The sequence below is a fragment of the Giraffa tippelskirchi genome, chromosome 3 (assembly GCF_054371585.1).
Source record: "Giraffa tippelskirchi isolate mGirTip1 chromosome 3, T2T-mGirTip1v1.2.pri, whole genome shotgun sequence".
NCBI classification, from domain to species: domain Eukaryota; kingdom Metazoa; phylum Chordata; class Mammalia; order Artiodactyla; family Giraffidae; genus Giraffa; species Giraffa tippelskirchi.
The window spans coordinates 11,020,321-11,041,023 of NC_137277.1; the positions used below are offsets into that span (position 1 = coordinate 11,020,321).

The 20,703-nt window shown below is 52.3% G+C and overlaps 1 protein-coding gene across 1 annotated transcript in view; it reads left to right on the forward strand.

The window, feature by feature from the left end:
• ENDOV (endonuclease V) overlaps positions 1 to 20,703 on the forward strand; it is an 88,710-nt gene that overhangs the window by 59,586 nt on the left and 8,421 nt on the right. Inside the window, exon 10 of the transcript XR_014078517.1 lies at positions 18,484 to 18,608. The gene's annotated coding sequence lies outside the window, so the exon portion shown is untranslated. The remainder of the gene's footprint in view (positions 1 to 18,483; positions 18,609 to 20,703) is intronic.

A 20,703-nucleotide genomic window follows, 5' to 3' on the forward strand; every position in this document is an offset into this window, starting at 1 on the left:
CGTGGCTGCTGTTTTAAAGTGTGGGGACATGTGTCATGCTCCTAAGTTGATTTTTGGTTTTGTTTCTGCATTTGCATCAGTACTGGTGACAATCTGCGTCTCGGTCTGGGGGCTGCTTTGGCAGGATATTCACTTTGTGTCCCGTAGGATGAATTTATACACCTCTTTATGTGTGGTTATTTGTGGGGCAGCACCCATGGGCTCTCCCTGGCATGGAGGAGACAGGCTTTTGGCTGCTACCAGGTAAGAATCAACAAGGACCTCTGGCAGCCCAGGCCTCACGGCAGAGTTAGGCCGTGTGACTCCCACGTGAGAAGTCCCTGGGACCAAAGGGGTGGGGGTGTGGCCACTCTGGTAGCAGCAAGCCCCAGGGGACCTCTGCCCCCAGCCTGGAGTGGCACTTCTGACTCCCATCCACTCCTTCTGGTGTGATGGGGACAGGTCCCTGCTACCCAGCTCTGCTGTGGGAGGGGCCATCAGGGAAGTCCCCTCTGCCCTCTTCTCGGAGACCCCCACAGTAATAGCCTTATTTTACAAACAAGGAATTGTCCTTTCCAAAGCCCTCTGTCCATGTGCATTCATTTGCCTTCCTAGGGCATTGCTGGGCTATCGTCCTCACTTGGCAGATAACAAAACGAAGGAAAGTCCAGGGTCTCCCACACATGCATCGAAGGCAGAGCTGGCCTTCACACTCCCACCCAGCTTTGTCCTCACACATCACGGTCCAACCCCGGGCCCCCTTCCCTGCCCTCACAGGGGGAAGAGCTCTCGGACTGGCAGGACTGAGTGGCAGGAAGGAGCCCAAAGAAGGCACATGGCCTACCCTGCCCACACCTAGTGGTGGCGGTGGCTCAAGCCAGGTCCCGGGCTGAGGAAGTTCTCACCTGCTGCCCTTGGAGGCTCAGCCACCCCTGCTTCCCCACTGTTCAAATTCATGTCCACTGTGTGACTGCAGCTCACCCTGGAGCAGCCACATGGGGATTACCCAATCATGGGCCGTGGTCATTAGCAGTGGGGCCCCCACCCCAGGCCTCCAGACTCCCTGTGCCCAGGGGTGTTTCCCACCTGAGGGCCCCCTTCCTCTGAGCCAGCCTGGGTAGCTTCCAGCCCTATCCGACTGGAACAGAGCCCTGGATGGTCTGCCCTCCTCTGGACCAAGTCCAGTACTGGGATCAGGGTGGGGAACAGGTACTCTGGAACTGATGACTTGCTGACCCCCATAAACAGGAATTTAGAGGCACAAACTTACCTTTCCATCTCAGGGAAATCTCATCTCACTTTTCTCCAAGCAGGGGCTTCTGGCACCAGGCAGAACCATGGGCACTTAGTACAGTGTAAATATTCATCAAGTTTGCTCTCAGTTCAGCAAATATTTCCAGAGCATCTACTGAGGGGCAGGCCAGATACTGGAGCCAGGGATGAACACAACTGTCTCTCCATCCTGAGAGAGCTCAGCCGGGTGGCCAGATGGGGTAACACACATCTCCAGGGCAGGGTGGCATGTGAATCCCCTGGGCCAGGGCAGGTGGTGGGTGGGCGTGTCAAGCAGTCAGGGGGATCCCCTTAGGAGGTGATAACAGAGCAGGGTCTTGAGGGGTGAGTGTCGAAGGAGGTGGCTGGCATGAATAATGCTGGGTTGGGGTGAAGGGTGTGCTTGGACGGAGGGCATGTCTTCCATCTTTGAACAGTAAGCCGCCGATCTGGGTGGGAAGAGGCGTTGCATGGGTGAGGGCTGGCAAGCTTGTAGGAGCCACGATTTTGTCCTTCCATTTCATCCTGTCTGCAGGGAGGCCCGGCTGCAGTGCCGAGTGTATGTAGGAGTTTCTGCTTGGAAATTTTGCCTGGGAGGGCAGACTTGAGGGGACACTGTGTGAGAGGCTGCTGCTGGGTGACGGGGGTTGGGGAAGGAGGTTGTGGCAGGAACCAGGGGGAGAGAGATGGACTTGAGAATATTTGAGGAGATGAAATCCTCAGGACTTGGGGATGACTTGGGTGTGAGGACAGAGCAGAGGGAGGAACCTGGGAAGCTTCCTGACTCTTTGGTGCTGTCTGCTGAGAAGGGGATGATCTGGAGGGAGGGAGAGACTGGGAGTTCATGCTGGGACCTGTCACGTTGCAGTGGTTATTTGACAGCCAGGAGGAAATTAAAACAATGGGCACCAGGTGTTGTTTTTTAGTTGCTAAGTGGTATCTGACTCTTTGCGACCCCATGGGCTCCTCTGTCCATGGGACTTCCCAGGAAAGAATACTGGAGTGGGTTGCCATTTCCTTCTCCAGGGGAATCTTCCCAGCCCAGGGATGGAACAGGCGTCTCCTGCATTGTCGGGTGGATTCTCTACCGCTGAGCCACCAGGGAAGCCCAAACCCAGTACTTAGTAGACTCTCCATATCATCCCTTGAGGAGACTGGTCCTGAACCAACAGGGACTGCAGGTCAGGCAGGAGATCAGGGCCCCAAGAGCATCTTCAGGACAGTGGAGTAGCAGCCAGCCAGTAGAGAGACCACTGGGGAGAGGATGGAGGAGAGCACCATACCCGGGATCCCACTGCTCGAGAGATTAGTTAAGATTTCTGAGTGACGCCACTGGCAACAGGTCCTGGCACTCCCAGCCATGTTATGCTTCCCTGCACTGTCCTCCTTGCCTTCCTGACAATGGAACTAGTAAATTTGAAAACCAGGTCTGGAGCAGCCCTGGAGGCCCCACCCGAGAACCCCATTTGTATCCCCCTGGTTGGCTCCCTCCAGCTATTGGCATCTGGCTGGTGTGATGGGTGCTGGAGCCGCAGCCCGCTGTGTCCTTCCACATCAATTTCACCATCTGCCAAACGCCAGGAGAGGGCATATGAAATATAAAATGACTTGAGGCATATAAGTGTTTTGGAATAAAAATGGTATGTACCAGCAAGGGATTACAGTTATTACAAGGTCTGTGCCTGATGCCATCACTCACACCTGAGAGGGGATGGCATGCGCTCCTGTCTCTTGAGCTTCCTCTTCTGGGGACTGAGCCACCACAGACAAGGCTCGCTGGACAGAGGCTGCCAGCTGCCAGGCACTGGAGAGGTCCCGAGGCTCCCCAGGGGCTCCCAGTGCACCAGAGGACACAACACGTACCATCCCTTCATTCCCTCATTGATCGTGGAGGGAACTGTGAAGTGGCCCGACAGGAGCTGTCATATTTTGTTTCCCCCATTTTACAGACAAGGCAGTCGAGGCTCCTTACACTTTAGTGTCTTGACTTAAGCAGCACAGCTAATTCTAGTAATATAAGACCTGCCCTTCTGTTTCCATCCATTCATTCATTTATTCATTCAGTGAACAGTCAGTCTTCCGGTATTTATTGTGTGCTGCCGGGAACTCTCCCAGATAGAGAGATGCAAGAGCTTTCCAGCTAATTTTTTTTTTAAAGTTGATTTCCTGGTTTTAACTTTCACTTTCATGGACTTTTCTTAAAACATTGACATCTGCTGCCAGCAGCTGTACTAAGATCCCTGTAGGGTGGTATCTGACTGGGCCAAAGCACAAACCCGTGTCTTTCTGGTCAACCCCTCACCATGAATTAGTGGCTTAGTGTTAGTTGCTCAGTTGTGTCTGACTCTGTGAAACCATGGACTGTAGCCTTCCATGAAATTCTCCAGACACGTGTACTGGAGTGGGTTGCCATCTCCTTCTCCAGGGGATCTTCCCAACCCAGGGATGGAACCCGAGTCTCCCGCATTGCAGGCAGATTCTTTACTATCTGAGCCACCAGGGAAGGCAATATCAAAAAGAGGTGGTGGGCACCCTCTGAGGCAGGATGTGGCACACTGGGAGGGAAAGAGGCTCAGCATGCAGGGTTCCAGGGTCACGGCCTTGGCCGCCAGCTGCGAGACTCTGGGTGGATGTGAGGATGACATTAAATGGCACAGCGGAGGCACCCAGTGAAGTGAGCACGTGATCAGTGGTGGTATCATTATTACAGTGATGTTCTTGTGCTGTTGGCAGCACTAGGCCAGTCCAGGGAGGGTCTCCAAGCCAGGAGGGCAGCTGACATTACGTGCAGGAAGTAGAGAGCTATTTTTCGGTTGGGGCTCTGCAGCCCACCGCTTTTTTTTTTCCCCTTGATGCTGAGTCAGAGTCAGTTTTCAAACCTCTCAGATCCTGCAGCATATGGGCATGTCCTGGGGATGAAGCAGTAGCTCCCAGGAGAAGAGCCCTCCTCAAATACATATTTTGTGTGTGCCCGTGTGTGCATGTGTGTGTGTGTGTGTGTATGAGAGACAGAGAGGTGGGGGTGGGTCAGAGAGGAGAAATCTTAAACTGCCATGGAGTGGGAGGAAAACAAAAGATGGGGCTGGTCCTCAGTGGGGGTGGGATGGAAGGGTGAGGCCAGCTCTGACCAGTTCTGCTATAGCCCTGCCTCCCAGAGCACTGGGCTGTCCCTATGCACAGCAGAAAATGGAACAGGAAATGAAAATCTTCCCAGCAAAGAGGCTTTGCAACCCCAAGACAATCCAACAAGAGGATGCCATTCCTTCATTCTTTTGTTATCTTCCCACTCCATGGCCCAGTCAAAGGTGGGCCTTAGTCATGACTGTCCCTGAGGCTCTAAGGGGAGGGCAACCTCCCAGGGAGGATTGTGTGTCATGCTTCCTGTCCCCTCCTGGTCACCCCATCCATCTCTAGTGAGGTGCAAAGGCAGTGTCTTTTTTTTTCCTTTGGCTGCATCATGCAAGATGTCGGATCTTAGTTCCCTGACCAGGGATTGAACCTGTGCCTAGATTGACCTAACAGATTCTTGCAGAGTGAGTAACTACAGCCAGGAGCATACCTGTCACCTCTCAGGTCTCAACTCTCATGGCGGCCACTGCTTGGTGTCAGGGCTGCACAGGCTGTGGCCAGCTCCCCGTCCCCCCCCACCAGCCAGGAGGCCTTCACCTTCTTGTGGCCCTGGGGCTTCTTTCTGCTCTGCACACTCGCATGCACACGTGGTAAGTGGGGGATGAGGCCACACTGCACCTCACTAAAGAGTCAATGGATAAGACCCTTTTTCTGCCCCTGGGGGATAGTCCTGGGTGGTTCATAAGCCTCCCAGGAGTTCCCCCAGGATTGGGCACCTGGTGCTCACAGCAGTGGCCAACTCTATCACTCCTCCCTGCACTCCTGCCCCCCATTTCCCAGAGAAACCACCTACCAGCCTCAGACTCTACCTTTGAGAGAGACCCAGATGACCCAGGTGCATCTGAGGAGCACCCAGCAGGACCTCCACCCAGGCAGGGGATCGAGGAGGGCCTTCCCCAGAGAGTATTGATTAAGCTGAGCTCTGAAGCAGGAGTGAGAGTTGTCCTGGTAAAGAGGTATTCTGGGTGAGGAAAGGCAGCACATGCAAGGTGTTTGGGGACGGCAAGAGCAGAGCATGGGATGGGGGCGGGGGTGGACATGGAGTTCGGCAGGGCCTTCTTTGTTGGTTGCACTAAAGGGCTGAGGCTGCACTGGGGGCATGGGGAGTCACAGTGTGGTTTAGAGCTGGTGACTATTCTTTAAAAATTGAAGTAGAGATGATTTACAGTGTTGTGTTAGTTTCAAGTGTACAGCAAATTGGTTCAGTTATATATACAACATATATGCTGTTACAAATATTGCATGTAGTTCTCTGTGCTGTACAGTAGGTCCTTGTTGCTTACCTATTTTATATAGTGTGTGTCTGTTAATCCTACCTCCTAATTTGTCCCTCCCTGACCCTTTCCCCTTTGGTATCCATGAGTTTGTTTTCTGTGTCTGTGAGTCAGTTTCTGTTTTGTAAATAAGTTCATTTGTATCATTGTTTTATATTTCACATATAAAGTGATATATCATGTATCTTGTCTTTCTCTGACTTATTTCACTTAGTATGATAATCTCTAGGTCCATCCATGTTGCTGTGAATGGCATTATTTCATTCTTTATTATGGCTGAGTAGTAGTTCACTGTATATGTATATACCACATTTTCTTTATCCATTTATCTATTGGTGAACATTTAGGTTGCTTCCATGGGTTGGCTGATGTAAATAGTGCTGCTGTGAACATTGAGGTACATGTTTTTATTTTATTTTTATTTTTATTTATTGTTTATTTGTTTTGCCATACATTGACATGAATCCACCATGGGTGTACATGTTTTCCCTTTCCAGAACCCTCCTTGAGGTACATGTTTTTAATTCAAATTAGATTTTTCTCCAGGTACATGCCCAGGAGTGGAATTGCTGGATCATATGGCAACTCTATTTTTAGCTTTTTTTCTTCGGCCACACTGAGTGGCATGCTGAATCTTAGTTCCCCAACCAGGCATCGAACCTGTGCCCCCTGCAATGAAAGTGGGGAGTCTTAACCACTGGACTCTCAGGGAAGTCTCTATTTTTAGTTTTTAAGGGATCCTCCATACTGTTCTCCATAGTAGCTGCACCGATTTACATTCCCACCAAGAGTGTAGGAGGGTGCAGGTGACTATTTTTGAAAGCTTCTTCTGTCCACTCAGTGGAGAATAGATCTAGCACTGGCAATGGAGCAAACCGGAAGACCATTTCGGAGGCTGCCCTGGTGACCAGGTGGGATGATAGCTGTGAACAGTGTGGAGGCAGGGAGAACACCTAAAATTATGCCATGCGTGGAAGCAGCATCCGTTCTGTGTGAAGTCCAACATTGACCGTGTTTGGTTCTTGGCCTCCTTGACTGTCCTGGGTGATTTCTCAAGGACCCCCGCAGCCTGGTCTCCCCTCCACAAGCCTCTGACACAGCCCCGCTACCCCCTTTCCTGTCTCCTTATCCCTCAAATCAGTCTGGGGACATTTCCAGCAGTCATGTTTGAGGGACTTTTCCCAGCTCCAGCCAGCTGTCTCATAAACCCTGGCCTTTAAGCAGAAATGGAGGCAGATCAGTGCTACCCGCCTGTACTGTCACAGACATGCCCTTAGTGGTCAGCCAGGATGCAGGCTGATCCTCTGGTCTTAAACCTAAGACAAGTCCCTCAGGCTCTGGAGTCTCGGTTTCTTCATCTGTGAAAGAGGGATGTTATGTGCCTCCCCGGAAATCATGTTAAGAGCACAGAGTGGACAAGTGGTGGACCAGCACTGGGACTGGTGTGGAGGGTCTGGGGGTTCAAGAAGGGAGCTCCTGTCCAGGGTGTGGGCTCATCCCCTGAGTTCACCCCGAAGTCTTCTCTGACCATAGGTGACCAGACACCCAGGGAGGCTCTTGCAGGCCCAGCTCCACCGGCCTGGAGGGGTCGACCAGGCTGCTTAGTCCAGCCACATGCTCTCCAGGTTCTGGGAGGGCTGTGGGTGCTCTGCAGAAGAGGCCCCTTATCAGAGCTGGACCAGGCACAGCTGAGAGGGTATCACAGAGGACCGAGACCTAGTCACTGGCAAGCCCACCTTCTGATGGCCAGACTCAGGCCCTGCTGCGTGGGCAACTGTCATCCCAGGTGGCGGGCACCATATCCGACCCCTCTCTGGACTCGCCCAGCCCTGCTGCCCCTTTAAGTGAGGGGATGCCCGGGAGCACTGGGTGGAGGAGCTCAGAGCCTGCTTCGAAGAAGTGAGCTGCATTTTGCTACAGCGTGTGGCTGGCAGGCCTTGGTGCTCCCTGGTGGGGCCTCTCCACCCCCCCTTTCTCTCTGTCTCGCACGAGCACACACTCTCTCTCCCTCTCCTCCATCCTTTTATCTAGGCCTCACATTCATAGCATCTGGGTCTGTAAAGTCACCGCTTCCTTCCCGTGACTGCCATTTATAGCTGGCAGTAATGAAAGGCGCCTGTTTTACATTTGCTGGGCCCCAGCAGCACTACAGAGACACAGATCCCTTTGTTGCAAATAATTAATTTGGTTCCATATTGCATAACATCCTAAAAAGCTTTCCAAGGCAAGCTCCCGCCGGCCGGACACTATGATCTCATCAATATTGCATGGCATCGGGCACTACTGTTATGCGGTTTCATTAAAAATTTAATTTGTGGTTTAAATCTGCAGTGTTCCCTTTAAAAGGACGTAAAGGGAGGGAGAGGCTTCAGGTTGGGGCTGAGCAGATCTTGGGGGGAAGGGGGAATCCCAAGCCCCAGGAGAGGGAGGGGGATCTTCCCAGGGCGGGAGCAGTGGGCCCCTCTCCGATTGGCTGCCGGCCAGGGCTGCTGCTGCTGCTGGAGGGAGGGTGACTGGACCATTCATAGAAATTATTTCTCCAAAGCTTGTACTGTTTCCCTTTCTATAATCAGCCCAAGGGAAAGGGCAGCTCCCGGGAACCCAGACACTGGAGGAGGGCTGAGGCGGCGATGGGGGAGGCTTTCCCTGAAGACCCTGGGCCCCTCCACACCAGAGTTGCTACCCCACCCTGAACTCGGGGCTATGTGGCCTCCTGCAAGTTACCTCTGCTGTCTGAGCTCTGGTCACCCCCGCTGCCCCATAAAGTCATTGCTGTGATTTCCTGAGAATGAGTGAAGGACCTCCCAGATCTGGGTCAGCACTGCCTGTGTCACCATCACCCCCCTTGTTGCCGTGGGGCAGGTGGCTCCTAGTGACAGGATCACAGTCCACAGAACCCCTGCTGGGAATCACAAGTGTCTGAAAGGCCACCATAATTCTAATTTCTTTGTCTGGACCTCACTACCTCCTAGAGAGGACCTGGGTGATGTCCCCCGCCCTGCAGCTGATAGACTGGAATTTTGTTTCTGATGAGGGGCTTCACTGGGAAGTGAGGGGGACAGTTTTGCTCTTTCCAGGGAGGGAGGAGGGGCTCGTGAGAGCTCTGGTTCTGGTGGGGGAGGGGAGAGAAGTGAACCAGGGAGGGGGAGCAAGCACAGATGGGCCAGAAGAGACTCTTGGGCAACCTCTTAACCCTGCCCGAGGGCGCCTCTGCCCAAGGGCACTTCAGGCCCGCTGGCCCAGAGAGGCCGCTGATTGTCTCGTTTGTCTCAGAAGGCAGGGATTTGTGCATCCGGGGCTATCTTCTGACATTGTTCCAGAGTGATTAAGTTAAGCCTCCTGGGGCCAGCTGGAGAGAGAGGACACATTGCTTTGTAAAACTGATTTGCTGCCATAGCATTTACAGCGTGCCCGGGGTGCACCCGCAGTGGCAGGTGCTTTGGTGCCCTCCTCTCTCCCACACGGGTGTCTCACCAGCCACATGTACACATCATGTGTCCAGGATACGACCTGGCACCGCTCACTTCAGTGCACAGGTCTGTGTCCAATCATGGTGGGCTTACAGTGAATCCTCAGTGTCCCAAATGCCCGCACGAGGCAATGGCCACTCACAGCTGCAGCCTGCTGGAAGACTTGTCCCGAAGACTCCTGGAGGGGTCCGTTTCCCTGGGAAATGGCAACGGGTACCACGGGGGCTAGAGCACGAGTCTAAACATCTGAGATATGAAGATTTCCTAAGAAGAGGGCAAGAGCCAGTGCTGACCAGGGTCTCCAGACCCCATGGGGCCTTTGCATCACCTGGGCTGCCTTTCTACATTCCTAGGGAAATAGGACAAGGGAAATGTGGTTTACAAAGAACTTGTGAGCTTGGATGATGGTGTGGTGAGATCCATGGGCCATACAGCTGGGCAGCTGAGGGTCCCCCAGGGAAGGAAGATATGCTGGGGCCAGGGGCTGCATCCAGACAGAAAAGCATGGCTGGCATCACCACACAGATAGAAAAAGACCCAACGGTTCCTTCCTGGCAGGCCTGCCATGAGTTAGAAAGCACACACTTGGTAATGGAGCAGCTTGGCCTGGCCTCAGCCCAGGAACAGGACCCAGGCTCTTGGGCACTGCTGTTTTCTTTGCCTGTTTCCCAGGCAGTCCCTGAGCACTGACTTGGAGCACACTCTAGACAATACTGGGCAGTAGGAAGATGGTCAGGGAGCCTGGCAGTGAGAGATGGCTTGAGCAAGATGCCTGGGCCAGAGCTGTCTCCTCTGCTTAGCTGCTGTGTGACCTCGAACAGGTGACTTCACCTCTCTGGGTATGTCAAGAGTTCAATTGGACAAGCCCCGTAAAGCTCTTAAAATAGTGCTAGTCTGCAGAAATAACTTGGTAAAACTTAGTAAATGCTGATTATGATTGTTTTTCTGTCTTTCTCTCCCTCAAGATGCTCAGGTATTAGTAATAACACAATGGCATGAAGGAAGGGCTGAGCCATGGATCCCAGAGTAGGGGGCTCCTGCCAAGACACAGAAAAGGAGGGAAAATGGGCCTCTGAGCCCCACCTCAGGTTGGGCCAATGCACAACAGCTCTCTCTCTCCACTTTTTAAATTTTTAAATTTAAATTTTAAAATGTTTTAAATTGTGGTAATATGTACATAACTTAAAATTTTACCATTGTAACCATTTTAAAGCATACAGTTCAGTGGTCTTAAGTATCTTCACATTGTTGTGCAACCCTCTCTAGGAGGGTTTCATCTTTCCAAACAGAAACTCTGCCCCCTGAAACTCTACTCTCTATCCATCCTCCCTGCAGGCCCGGGTACCCATCATTCCACCCTCTGTCTTCCTGAATTTGACTCCTTTAAGGACCTCATATAAGTGGAATCATACATATTTGTCCTGTTGCCACTGGTTTATTTCATTGAGCATAATGTCCTCAAAGTCCTTCTATGTTGTAGTGGGTGTCAGAACATCCTTCCTTTTCAAGGCTGAGTACTATTCCGTTGTATGAATGGACTGCATTTGGTTTATCCACTCACCTGATGATGGACAGGTGGGTTGCTTTCACCATTTGGTGATTGGGGTGGTGCTGCTATAAAGGTGGGTGTACAGATATCTCTCCTAGACCCTGCCTTCACTGATTTTACATATATACCCAGAAGTGGGAATGGGTGGATCATATGGTCCCCACCCCTCATTACAGATGCAGGAACTGAGGCCACACAGAGGAGCTCAGATGCTCGCCCAGGGACCCAGCATCCCCATCCCCAACCCCCAGCCTCCAGCTCCTCTGTGGCCTATTCCCAGGCCTCCTGGAAGGCTCTCTGAAAGAGGTGGGCTGAGATGGACACATTGGAGGAGAGTGGTCACCGTCACCACAGAAAGGGGAGCATCGTGGGGAAGGGAGTCCCACAGGGAGGGGGCCAGGACAGCATGTGGATAGTCACCAGCCAGCCCTGACTGAGCGTCACAGCTTCCAGCGCTGGCAAGGCAGCTGTGAAGGGTGATGAGGTCTCCTGAGGGGAGAGAGAGACCAGGAGCAAGGCAGCAGTAGGGGCACGGGATGGCAGGCTCTGGTCCCTTCTGCATGAGGGCCTGTCACCAAGACATCAGTGAGTGCCCTCTGCCCCTGGCAGCCTCCTCAGCTTCTGTTAAATCTTGGAGGTCCTCCAATCTGCTGCATGGGAAGTCTGGATGGTTCTCCATGGCTTGGACAAGGGGGCTTAGCAGGAGGGGGTTTCCGCTGCTGTGCCCTCAGTTCCAGGGGCCTGCTCAGCTCTTTAGGGGTCAGCAGAGCCACCTGGGCTTGGTGGAGATGCCAGGCTCTGCCCTCCCCAGGGCTAGTCCAGTTAGCCTAGTGAGGCCAGGGACCAGCCCCCAGGGCTTCTTTGGTTTCCTGATAAGAACTGAAGGGCTCCTCGCTTCCCAGGGAACCCTAGTGCTAACAAATGACTCTGGTGACCGCTCTTGGCCTGTTGTCCAAGTATTTCCATCTCCTTCTACAGGGGGACACCACACTGACCCCTGTGGCTGGAGGCCTCCTGCGGTCAATGAATCGAGCCTGAGCATGGCTTCAGCCCAGGGCATTTCAGAACCCCCACATCACCCTTTCTTGTCCCCCTGGCACAGCAACTGGAGGTAATAGGAGGCCTTGATGACCTGTGGGGGACATCCCTTGGGAGGTAAAAAGAGAGGGCACCTGTCATTTGTAGCAACTGACACATCAGAATGCTTTGACCATGATGTGACCTAGTGGCCTCCTAGTCCCATGTCCTGACAGATGAGTTGACCAATGGGTCAGCCCAGTTTCCCTGGGCCTGCCCATGCTTCATTCTCCTGGCTTCTCTTTTCCTTTAATGAAACTGATACCTGTCCAAAAAATATCTTTTCTGTTTAACTTGACCCCGGTTAAGCTTTGCTCTTTGCAACCAGCATCCTGCCTGGTGGAGAAGGCTGTTTCAGCTGTTACAAACCAACTTATCACGGGATGTGGGCGAGGCAGTTGGGAAGAATGGAGGGGGCCTGGGTTTCAGACACAAATGAGGGTCACTGGAGAAAGAGGTAGTGTGGTTGTGTGTGTGTTGGAAAGAGCATTGAAGGAACTTTCCCACCTCTGAAGGCTGCAGCTGAACAGTTAATAACATAGCTTTGCCTACACATCCCCCCCCCCGCCCAAGCCTGGGTTTGGATCCTACTGCTTCCAAGGTGACGCTAGTGGTAAAGAACCTGCCTGCCAGTGCCGGAGATAACCCATAAGATAACCCATAAGAGACATGGGTTCAATCCCTGGGTCGGGAAGATCCCCTGGAGGAGGGCATGGCAACCCACTCCAGTATTCTTGCCTGGAGAGTCCCATGGACAGAGGAGCCTGGCGGGCTACAGTCTATGGGGTCGCAAAGAATCAGACACGACGGAAGTGACTTAGCATGCACTCACACAGTGATGACCAACTGTGGTCCTTGCTCAAGTTTACCTCTCTGAATGCCAATAAGCACATCTGAAATATGGTGATAACAAGACATGGGAATGTTGGGAAGATGGCAGGAGAGGAAATGTATGAAGCCCCTGGCACAGTGTCTGGACATAACAGATTCTCAATACACTGTCATAGTACCATCCATCAAGGCCAAGGGTGGCGTGCAGCAGCTGCAACCCAGAAAGTCAGGCTGCACCTCCTTTTAGCTATCTGCGAGCCCTCAGCCCCAGCTGCCCACTTGCACCCCTCCCTCCACGAAGGAGCCGACTGTCCTCCCTAGCCCACCCTCCGGGATGAAGCTGAGTGCCAGCTGTGGGCTCCAGGGTTCCTATGGTTGGGATCCAGGCTTCTCTTACTGTTGTTAAAGTATTTTGCTGCTGGGAAGCCTCGAGCATCTCCACGGAGGGACATAAATAAAGGCAATAACTTGGCCATTAGGAAGTTTCACCTGGTGTGTCCACCCAGAGCGCCCTGGCACACTGCAAAGCAGCCCTCGCCAGGGAGCGCAGGGGCGGGAGAGAAGCCTCTCGTGTGCTCCGTTTCTAGGTCAGGTACCTCTTATTCTCCGGGCTGCGAATGGAATGGGGGATGGGCGTAGGCGATGTGCCCCCACTCAGGATGGCATGGGAGGGGTGTGGGGCCGGCCATCCCCAGGAGGGAGCGTAGTAAGCATGGTGAGGCAGGCCAGAGGGTGATGTCCCTGGGTGCTGCTCTCCATGGCCCTCCTTCCTTCCCAAGCTGGACGTGGAGCCTAGAAATGGGCATATGGCTCAGAACCCAGAGCTGGGGGTTGGGGCAGGCGGTGCACTCTGGTGGCTGTAGGTGTGGGCTTTGGCACCAGGCCAATGTGGGTGCAAGTCCTTGTCCCTCTGCACTGTCTGTGCAGATCCCAGCAACTAGATAAACCGTGGTCTCTGGTGTGTAGATTAGAGACAGTGATGGTCTCCATGCCCGGGGGGCTGAGCCTAGAGTCACCAGCTCTTGTGGGGGTTGACATGCATGCAGCCCTGGATTGTCCCATGCAGGTGGTTTGGGGTGAGGCCCAGCTAGCTGCCCATGGGGTCTCTCCATCTCCCACTCTAATGTGAGGAGGTGCCAGGACCCTGCTGGCAGGGGTGTGTGGGGGCAGGAATCTGACCTCAGATCAAAGGTGAGACTGAGTATTGGCTGGTGGCAGAGCTCCCCAGGAGGGAGTCCTGCTGCTCCAGAGTGGTGGGAGGTCAGGGGTGGGGTGCTGGCCACAGTCAGAGGTGGGGGTGGGATGCCTGGGGGCCCAGAACCAAACTGAATTAATCGAACCCAACAGGCTTGGGTCAGAGAGGGCTCAGAGGGCACCTAGACTACTCCTCAGTTTTTATCTGACTGTTGAGGGCTTCCACCCCCACCCAACCCAGGCTCTGTCTTCTTCTCTTTAAAAATGGTGATGGCATATCTTCATTTATTAATTTTATGCTTAATAACACTTAAAAAAAATCTACATGCCCATGAGAAATAATTTACGCTCTGTGGACAGTTGTCAAGGCCCGCTGGATGTGACCAAGTGGCCCTGAATCTGTGCCAGTTCCCTGGGTATTTCCTGTGGCTAGGGAGCCTGGGAGCAGGGTGGGAAGATTCGGGGCTGCAAAGCTGAAAGGGAGCAGAAGGTGGGACATGGGAGGGGGAAGGTGAGGAGGTCACTAGGGTGCCAGGGGACCATCGCAGGATGCAGGCTGGAGAGCGAGGCCAGCCTGAGCTGGGTGACATCCTGGCATCTGTGGGTTCACTCCAGCTGAGACCTCCGCAGGAGCAAGAGCATAAGAGGGCAAGGGGCAGAGCAGGGCAGAGCAGGACGCAGTGGAGCTGAGGAGGTCCCCAGGAGGGGGCAGGTGTCTCCCCACCAACCCTCCAGGGAAGGAGTAGGTTGGGGTTCTGTGTCTTCCTCCCCCCACCCCCCACTCTCTGCTGAGGAGTTGGGGCCCTGGGTGGCCCCGGTGGCCTGTCCGGGGACCTGTGCACTGACAGCCAGGATGCAGGCCAAGGTGAGCTGAGTGAGCTGAGGGCTAGAACTGCTCTGACCTAGTAACCTTCCCAGCGGTCCCTTCATAGCAGGAGTGGTAATTGGGTTTTACATGGGGCCCTCTGGCACTGACCTAGTTGTTCCGGTTCCTGCCTTCCTCTGTCCCTCTGTGTTCACCCCTGATGTTCTTTAAACCCCAGGCATTGTGCCTTCCCCTGTCCTGCTCTCATCCTCCCCTCTGATTCCACTGGGCAAAGTCAAGCTGCAGCAGGGATTCGGGGCGTCTGTCACGGCCCGTGCTTCTCAAGGGCACCCACTCTGGGCCCACCTCTGGGAATGAGACAAGTGAGGCTCCGGGTCTGCACGCTGGACAGCTGAGCAGAAGGTGATGGCCTGAGTGTCACCCTGTTAGGGACCTCTTCTCTGACACTGGGTCCCCATGTGTGTGAGGAAGGATGGAAGGGTTTGTGGGGACCAACTCCTCGCCTGGAAGTGGCAGCAATAATGCAAAGTGCAGAGGCTCAACTGAAATAACCTGTGTCGAGCACAAGGCCTGGCATCTGTCTCCATTTCTCTTCCTCTGTCATCACTTTCTCACCCACAGAATGGAGGTCTTGACATCCCAGTGAGAGCCCTGTGCCCCCAGAGACCGCGTGTCCACTACCAGACGCTGACCCTCTGCAGTGGTGCTGGGGCGGCACAGATGGGATGTGGCGGTGGGGGGATGTTCTTGGGTTCCCCATTCACAGATGAGAGCACTGAGGCTCTGAATGACGAAGGGACTGGCCCAGGGTCAAGAGTTGGTCCTGGTGGACTCGGGATTCCAGCTCGGTGAACCACCCCTGCACTCCTGCGCTTCACCCCTGCACTTCACCCCTGCTCCAGATGTTCGGCAGCTCTGGGGAGATCTGGGGAAATGGAGGGCGAGCGAAGCTCGTCCTGCAGTGGATCACCACCCTGGCACATTCACCAGCCCCATGAGTTGCCAAGCACATCTTGGTCTGGGTTCTGGCAGGCTGCCGCTTGTTTTTCGAGACTCATTGGCATGGGGCTGCCGGGGAAGCAGGCATCTGTCTCTAACAGGGATATTTACCCGGCTCTGCACACTGGGGGCACGTTCCTTGATTCCTACAGGGCCAGACCCCTGTAAGAGGGAGTCTCAAAAGAGTTGGCTGCGAGTGCAGATGGCTTTGGGTTTAAAACGGGGCCAAAGCTTTCACCAGCTCCTGCGAACAGTTCCCTAAACGTGGAGGTTTGACTGAAATCAGGCAGGCGACATCAGCTGCCCCCACCCCCACCCCCTGGAATTCCCTCATTGCCCTCCCCCAGACCTCCCTCCTCTGATTCCAGATTCGCCTTTGCCTGGTCCCCCAGCTCCTGCAAGCTGCCAAGCATGAAGCCTGCCTTCCGAGGCTGCATGAATAATAGAACTGAAATCACCCCTAGTTAAAAATAGATACTCTTCTTAATAAATATTTTACATACTGTCTTTAGGATATACAGATCCCCTGTCTGAAGAGTTAAAGCAAACCCTGTTATCGAACCCAAAGACTGTAGGCAAGGCTCAGCCCTGGCACGGCCCAGCATCCCTGCTGCCATGGCTCGTGACTGCAATCCATCCCCTCTTCGGTGATGTCGGCTGAAAATAACCCACACCAGTAAGGACAGAACGTCCGGCCAGGAGCAGCCTGGGAATTCTTGGATGGGTTAGTCACCTATGAATTTTATGGGGGCAAATCAGTTATCTGACGCCCCTGGTTAGTGAGGCTCGGAGTTCAGAAAAGTCAAAAGCAAGTTCTCATGTTCCCTCTGTACAGAAGGACTCCCCTCCATGAGCCGAAGCTGGGGGGCTTCTGGGGGCAGCCTCAGGGAGGAAGAGAAACTTCCAAGTGGGGAGGTGGAAGTAGTTTAAAGGGCTGGCCCATTTCAGAAAACTTTGCAAATGCAGTACAACCTTGAAGGTCTGCATTAATTAGGACACAGCATGATCTAGATACAGCGAATGGATCTGAATAATCTGCTGAAACAGGTTCTAATCTTGACTGCCTCCTCCCTCCATGAGCTTCCCATGGGAGACAGGGGCCAGCAGGAAATGCTGGGGCCTGCCCCGCACGCAGACCACTTCAAAGTAACCCCCACTCTGCAGGCCCCTAGAGAATGTTTGATGTCCTTATTGGGAGACTGGATATTGAAGGGGCAGAGTATGCTGGAGTTGGCTCAGATGAACCAAATGGGGTTTGGGGCCCATGTCTCAGTGTTGGTCTCTCTCCCTGGACTGGCAACTCCACACCCTATCTGGTTTTCTTGCACTGAGCACAGAGGCCCTTCTCTGTGAGGCCTACCTGTCTTGAGGATGGACCACTCTCTCCCTCATGCCCAGCTTACTATGAGGAGACTTTAGTTTAGCACTTGGCACCCTGATGAACGGGTAGACGGATGGATGGATTTGTGGATAGATGGCTGGCTGACTGGCTGTATGAATAGAGGGATGGATGGATGAATGGTGGATGACTGAGTGGTGGATGGTTGGATGGGTGGATGAATGGATACATGAGTGGTTAGATGGATTGTTATTGTTGTTCAGTCGCTCAGTCATGTCCGACTCTTTGCAACCCCATGGGCTGTAGCACACCAGGCTTCCCTGTCCTTCACCATCTCCTGGAGTTTGCTCAAACTCATGTCCATCAAGTCGGTGATGCCATCCAACCATCTTGTCCTCTATCGTCCCCTTCCCCTCCTGTCTTCAATCTTTCCCAGCATCCAGGTCTTTTCTAATGAGTTGGCTCTTCGCATCAGGTAACCAAAGTATTGGAACTTCAGCTTCAGCATCTGTCCTTCCAATGAATATTCAGCGTTGATTTCCTTTAGGATTGACTGGTTTAATGGATGGGTGGATGGAAAGATGGATGGGTTCGTAGATAGGTGGATGGTTGGAGAGATGAATACATAGGTAGATGGATAGATAGGTGTGTGGATGGATGGGTGGAGGATGAATGGATGGATGCGTGGATAGGTGGATGGATAGATATATGGGTGGATGGATGAATGTGTGGATGGGTAGATGGATGAGGGTATGTGTGCATGGATGGTGGATGGGTTTATGAATAGATGCATGAATAGAAAAAGCTATCTTATATCAAAGGGGATTCATATTCAAAAATCCACCTTATATCAAAGATTTCAAAGGGGAATTGACCACAGAATAAATATTACTCCAGGGTTGATCATGTAGCTGGTAATGTGCTTTAACTCTTCTCTACTCCTGTTGCTTTCTATCCTTTTCCTCCCAGTTTCTGCACTATTGGCTGGAAAGGCAGGGCTTGGGGAGCAAGGAGGGGATCTGCAGAGGACAGACAGAGTTCAAGGACCTGATTCTAGGCTCTCCCACGTGGCCCACCTGGAGACCTTGAGAAAAGGGGCTGCCCCTCCATTGTCAGTGAGCCAGGGCACTTTAGGACAAATTTTCCTTGAAAATAGCATGCTGGAATGTCGGGCAATCAGAACTCAGCACCACCTGGGCTCATGTTGGGTGGAGCTTTGTGGGGGATAAAAAGAAGTTGAAAAAAAAGTCATCCAATTATTTCAATAGAAAACATTAAAAAAAAAAAATCCGTGCCACTGTGTCTACACTTGTTTAGCTTTTTTATTTTTTTTTAATTTTGGAAGGTACAGGAGAAGAAAATCGTAAAATGTTTTCATTTCTCTGTGATTGAGCAAACTCTTAAAATATTAAACTGTTGCTTAATAATTGATTAAAACTAATCTCAGCGGGAGCCAATCACCCATTTGGCAGAACCTCTTTAAACTTTTAGGGGCTTTTAGCTCCCCCTGGCCGCCTAACCTTTCTCTTGTCTGATTCATTCAGGTTTCAGCAAACAGCTTGCCTCTTGTGGATTATGATGTCACGATGCCTCTATCAAGCTGTGGGATGGCTGACTGAGGCTGGATTCAAAAAAAAAGTAAAGCCCTAGAAATGCTGCGTCTGAAGAGGCAAGGAGGGGAGGAGGGGAATGTCAGAAATAATGGTACTGTGGATTTCCAAGATGCAGAAGCAGAATCAGAGATAAGGCTGTGTGGCCTTCAGAGCTACTTAAGTTGTCTGTGACTTAAGTTTTTCTGCAGAACAACAATTATGCTGGCCTCTCTGTTTTTCATGGGTACACTAAAAGTGTTGAGAAGAATGCTTTAGGATGCGGACTCAGGCATCAGACTGCCCTGATCCAAGCCTTCCCCAGTGGTTACTTCATATGTGACCTTGGTTGAGTTTCTTAGCTTCTCTGTGCCTCAGTTTCCTCATCTGTAGGATGGGGGTACATATAGGGACTTCCCTGGTAGTTCAGTGGCTACGACTCTGCACTCCTAATGCAGTAGGACCAGGTTTGATTCCTGGCCAGGGAACTAGATCCCACATGCAGAAACCAAGAGTTTGAATGCTGCAACGAAAGATCCCACCTCCTGAAGTGAAAATCCAAGACCCTATATGCTGCAACTAAAACCTGGTGCAGCCAAATAAATAAATAAATATTAAGAAAAAAAATGGGGGTAAAGCATAGAAATGCCCTCCTGAGCAGAGTAGGTAAGACATTCTTAGCATTTGCCAGGGCTGAGGAAGAGCTCCACTGTGTTCTCTGTGCTGATTTTAAAAGAAGTAGTTTGAATTCTGTAAGAGAAAGGGCCCTTAGGAGAACAGCCAAAGTCCCCCAAGCTAAGCACAATCTGATATGTGCACACCCATGTTCGTGGCAGCATTATTCAGAACAGCCAAAAGGTAGAAGCAGCCCAAGTGTCCCTCAGTGGATGAACAGATAAATGAAACATGGTGCGTCCACACAACAGAATGTTATTCAGTCTTAAAAGTGAAGGAAATTCTAACATATGCTACAATTAGATGAACCTTAAAGGCATTGTGCTAAATGAAATAAGCCAGACCCAAGAGGACAAATACCCTATGATTCCCCTTGTATGAGGTTCCTAGGGCCAGATTCGTAGAGACACAGTAGAAGAGTGGATGCCTGGGGCTGGGGAAGGGGCAGTGGGGAGTCAGGGTTTAATGGGGACAGAGTTTCAGCATGGGAATACGAAGGTCTGGAGCTGGATGGTGGTGATGTGAATGTACTTAATGCCACTGAACTGTACACTTTAAATGGTTAACACGGTCAATTTTATGTTATGTGAATTTTACTGCAATGAAAAGTAACAACTGAAAACATCACTCAGCACTCCGGCCTCCCATCCTGAGTGTGTCACCCCTAGTTGGGACCAGGTTCATTCACTGTCTGTGGATGGTGCTCGTATATGCATGGGTGGGGAAGGGTCCTCTCACGAGAGCTTGGTGGGGACCGCCCCCCCCACCCCCACACCTGCTGGATCATCCACAGATGAGGCTAGAGAAGCTTCAGGGCCCCACAGCTGGATGAGCCAACCTCACCTTTCTGTGTTGTTGTTGGGAGTAGAAATGGGATCTGTCTCTTTGGAAGGGGCTCCTTGGGAGGGTGGATGGGAAACCGCAAAGACGTGGTCAGGCTGGAGTCTCCGAGGAGTGGAGCTGGAGTTTGAACCCTGCCTGGTCCTGACTTAGCCTCGTGCTCATTCTCTTTGGTCCAGCCAGGCTCGGTAGTGTCATCACTTGATGGTGGAATTCGGTACAGGAGGATAGAGACAGGGCCTGGACCCCACCCCGAGAATCCCCTGTCACCGGAGAACACAGGCAACAATGATGACAGTGCTCTTTGAGATGCTGTTAACAATAATATGAATTCCTGCTGCCTTCCTAGAATTTAGGGCTTAGAAACTACTTTCATACGGTTGATCTGTTTTTTATTTCCTGCAGTCTGCCTGCCCCATCTCTCTCTACAGACTTCTTCTATTTTATCTATCTATCCATTTATTTATTTTAGCCACACTGCACAACTTGCCACATCTTTTGCAGCAGTCCCCTAGTTCCTCGACCAGGGATTGAACCCAGACCAGTGAAAATGCCGAGTTCTAACTACTGGACTGCTAGAGAACTCCCAACACTTCTCCATTTAAAATGGCCAAGGTGGGCCAAGGTGGCCCAGTGGTTAAGACTGTGCTCCCAGCCCAG